The 4,045-nt window shown below is 37.3% G+C and overlaps 1 long non-coding RNA gene across 1 annotated transcript; it reads right to left on the reverse strand.

Moving 5' to 3' along the window:
* Positions 1-2,242: 2,242 nt before the first annotated feature.
* Positions 2,243-3,708, reverse strand: LOC111271950 (uncharacterized). Its single transcript, XR_002687234.1, has 2 exons — positions 3,212-3,708; positions 2,243-2,485 (listed from the first exon to the last, which is right to left on the reverse strand). It is a non-coding gene; the product is annotated as an uncharacterized LOC111271950 (long non-coding RNA).
* Between the last annotated feature and the right edge of the window lie 337 nt (positions 3,709-4,045).

Here is a 4,045-nt window from a genome sequence, read left to right on the forward strand (position 1 = left end):
ACATATATATGTAAGACGGCAATCCTGTTACGCTTTCAATGTCAAAAAGATAGAAACATCTCTAATGTATAATATATATGTACATATATACACATTCGGTCTAATATTTTCCAGTGTTACTAGTGGACAACTGCCTCTTTTGTCTTGAAGAATAGCACCGAAGGAAAATTAACACAGTTTAGGTTTTTCTGAACATAAGCCGCAAAAAACTTAAATTAAGTTCCGTTGTAATACACTATAGATGCATGGGCAGCTTGCTATTAGCTATGGCTAGTAAGTACGGCTTGTGGAGATATTTCTGCAATCAAACACGAATTACTGTCAGTGGGTTCTTTACTTTCTTCTAAAGAGATCAGCTAAAAGCGACCTGGAACATAACCACGTGTGTACCTTCTATGTTATCCATCAATATATAGGGCGTCCTTAAATGAACAAACGAATGGAAAGGACGCTTCTTTCGGTAAAGTCACACAAAATTATATAAACAGAAATTAAATTTAGGAATTAGTTTGAAAGTCAATTTATAAGAACATCGGTCAACTCAGAGATGAATAACCGCTCTTGTGCTTAGATCATTAAATATACTACGATGAACAATTCTGTTTGGCAATGTACGCGACCATCATCAGAGGGTTAGATCCATTTTCACTCTAAAATTTATCTCACTTTTCCAATGAGCAAATTTTCGGGCAAAGTTGCTAGCTGTGGCGGTTATCCAACGTGAGTTGGCTACATTGTAGAAGACTAAATTACAAAGACCTTTTCTACAAGAGGCACTATCAAACTCTTAGTGTAGAAACAGTTATTTATTATAAATAGAACAGCACAATAGCAGTTATTGTGCGGTCAAGTTAAGCACCGAAAAACAGTACTTACTTTAAAAAAGCATGGTCGACCTTTTTACCCAGCTGAATTGTTCCTATTTCGATTAGGAAAACCAACATGTGTTCATCGCCAAAAGTCGATCAGTCTACTGAAACGTCACGTTCGATATCTCCACTGCGCATCTTCCCTAACGTGAAATTTTTCGTCTCATCGTGAGCTGAATTAAGGGTAATAAATATTGTAGAGCGCAGTTTAATCTCCAAACGTTGCTGCCGGTTCACATGTGGTTCTCTCAGAACGCAGGCGTTAGCGAAAAATGTGTTTCACAACAAACGATGTACAAAAAAGATTGAAGGTGTTTTCGTGTGATAGGGGTCTGCTAATAAAGAACAGATCTAAGATTAATATCGATCGAGAGTGGTCTTCGCTGTGTAACGTACTAAAAAGGAAAAGTCAACACGATCCTGTATCACTGTGGATGTATACAGATCTAGACTGGGATATTGCCCGGACTATTGTCAACCAACTGGGGTCCAGTATGCGACTCTTGATGTCATTCGTCATCGTTGGCCAATAAGCAAGCAATAAAAAAGATCTAAGTTTAGCCCACAATCGTCGTCTAGTATAAATATCGCTAACAAATCGCTCAAAATTGAATATCTATATACTCTATATAGACATATATAGATACTATACTCTGTGTAGTACAACACTGTTGAAATGACAAAAAAGTCGTTGTGATCTTTAAAACGTGAAAATACTGGGCCCGTGTGTTAAAAAATTAGCAAAAGTCGTATTATCTGCTTGATTTTTCTATCTAGAGTTTAGGAAAGAATGGCACCACGTGGTATAAACTGTCTTTACACGTAAAGCTTTTCAGATACGCTACATTAAAACGTCCCAGTAAAAAGGTAATGCTGAAGTTACGTTCGCAGTACATTGCAAATACATGCCTATAGTAAACTTGTAACGCTGAAGTTACGTTCGCAGTACATTGCAAATACATGCCTATAGTAAAACTTGTAACGCTGACAACTACCCGTCCGTTAATGTGGACCAAATCAGTAGCTACTTGGCAATTCGTCCTCGGCTACACTTGGAGATCGTGTACATACAATCGTAATTGGTATTAAAGTAGCGTACCCGTTTGAGTATCGATAGGCCTTTTAAGCAATCCTTAGCCAAAAGGACAAGTAAGCCAAAAAAAGAATTATTGACAAATGTTTGCTTAGAATGAAAACGCAGGGCCCGCTAATTTCCATCTTAATTATTACCGTACGTTGAATTGAAGCAAGTAAAATAACTTTCATCGTAGCAATCTTGGCTCCGGACGTAAAAATATTGTTCTCACTTCGTGAAACAGCTCGTAGACTGGTCGATTTACCCGTTGCAACAAGTGAAATTAACTACTCAAGTATTCAAAGTAATTGGCTTTATAATTTATCGAGCGTCTAAATCTATAAACGTATTTACATTAATTCGATGTTTGACTGGTTTCATTCGTCTAAAATATGTATTTCCGCTCATCTCAATAAAGCCGCCTTTATACTCAGTCGTAATTCCGTCCATTTTGGTCTTGAGCACCAATTTCCCGTTTGAGACCCCTAGACGACCGTCACACGCAGATCATCACCCGTCTAATCCTCGCAGAAGCGATTACCTAAATATTAAAATTTTAATTGTACGGGGTAAATGTTTTACCGAACCCGAACCAGTTGTTGCACATGATCAAAATGCGTGTAGATAGATGAACCACAGGTCGCTTAGTCGAATTTATTTAGGAAATTTCTCTCTATTATATTCTAGCCGAACAGAAATTTGCTCCGCCTTACTAAGTAAATGAAATCCAAACACTTAATGGAATGATTCAACCGAGCTTATTCCGTACACAATCTAACATCAACATGATGGGACCACTAGTAGCTACATCGAATATTTTTAACCAATTAACAACGATGGCTTTCAACTCAATCGATCAAAGTTTACATCAAATTTTGTCCATCGTTTCCCTTACAATGTCACGTAAATGGAAACACTTGATCTTAGAATATACACTAAATACATATTAACTATTGAGAAAAGATTATTATGGGAACGACGATCAGATAAAATAGGCTCAGATAACTTCATAAATATTGCATTGGTCTAAACCATAATCTAACAGTTGTATAGTAATATCTAGTTAGTCTCTTTCTCCTTAACACGGTTATAGAATGTGTTCGGTTTCTTTCAAAAAAAAAATCATGAAACTTCAACTTCGACACATATCGACGCAAAGTAATACCATCAGCCCACTATATTATATAGCAGTAAATAGATTAATCTATATTTTTTGCCTCAATTTCGTCCATGTCTTCGGGCTCTTCATGTATTATTGAAAACTTACTACAGTCGAACGAAAACACTATAAGTGGGACGGGCCCGAAGAAAGAACGACAGATTTCGTAACAGTACAGCTTAGACGACCGTGCGTGATCCAGTAGGGCTTTCGGACGATCCTTACGGCCTTATATTATAGAGAAACAGCATGTGGACAGGCGTATACACGAAAGTATCGCAATGATACAATACAAAGGTCTATGAAGATTTATCACGCCTGGTCTTTTTAATGTCACCTACACGCGTACGTAGCTTATGTAGCATGCGAGTATCCAAGTACGCTATTCAGTGGAATCGTATCTTCGCGTTGAAACATAAAAACATCATCGCGGTTCGATGATAGAGCACAAATACAAGCTTAAACTGCGCCGGGTTTCGTCAGCAAAACGCCAAGAGAACATGACGTCATAAAGCCAATACGATACACCGTATTTTCTAACATTATTTGCAAGCTCGATTTTCGTTTCACACATTAAGAAGGTAAGTTTAACGATGTTTGAAGCGTCGAGCTCAATCGACGCCATCTTTGATGAACAATTATGCTCTTGTTGGGTCAAATCGAATAACAGGAGAGTGCGTTACACGTGTCTTTGTTTACACTATATATTTTTTTAAACTATTTTATTATTTATGTTTCAGTTAACGTTCTTCCATTAATCAAGTTCTCAAACAATAAACATGATTTCTTTTTTATTTACACTGGCGTTTAGCTAAATCTGCATGTACAACGGCGACTAAAGCTATGTCACAAAAACCATATGAGCAGAGAACGTCAATTTAGCTTCATTAACGCCATCATTACCGACATCTGCTGATAGCGTCGCGAACTTTATATTAATGG

Source organism: Varroa jacobsoni, unplaced genomic scaffold, assembly GCF_002532875.2.
Source record: "Varroa jacobsoni isolate VJ856 unplaced genomic scaffold, vjacob_1.0 contig01308, whole genome shotgun sequence".
Lineage (NCBI taxonomy): Eukaryota > Metazoa > Arthropoda > Arachnida > Mesostigmata > Varroidae > Varroa > Varroa jacobsoni.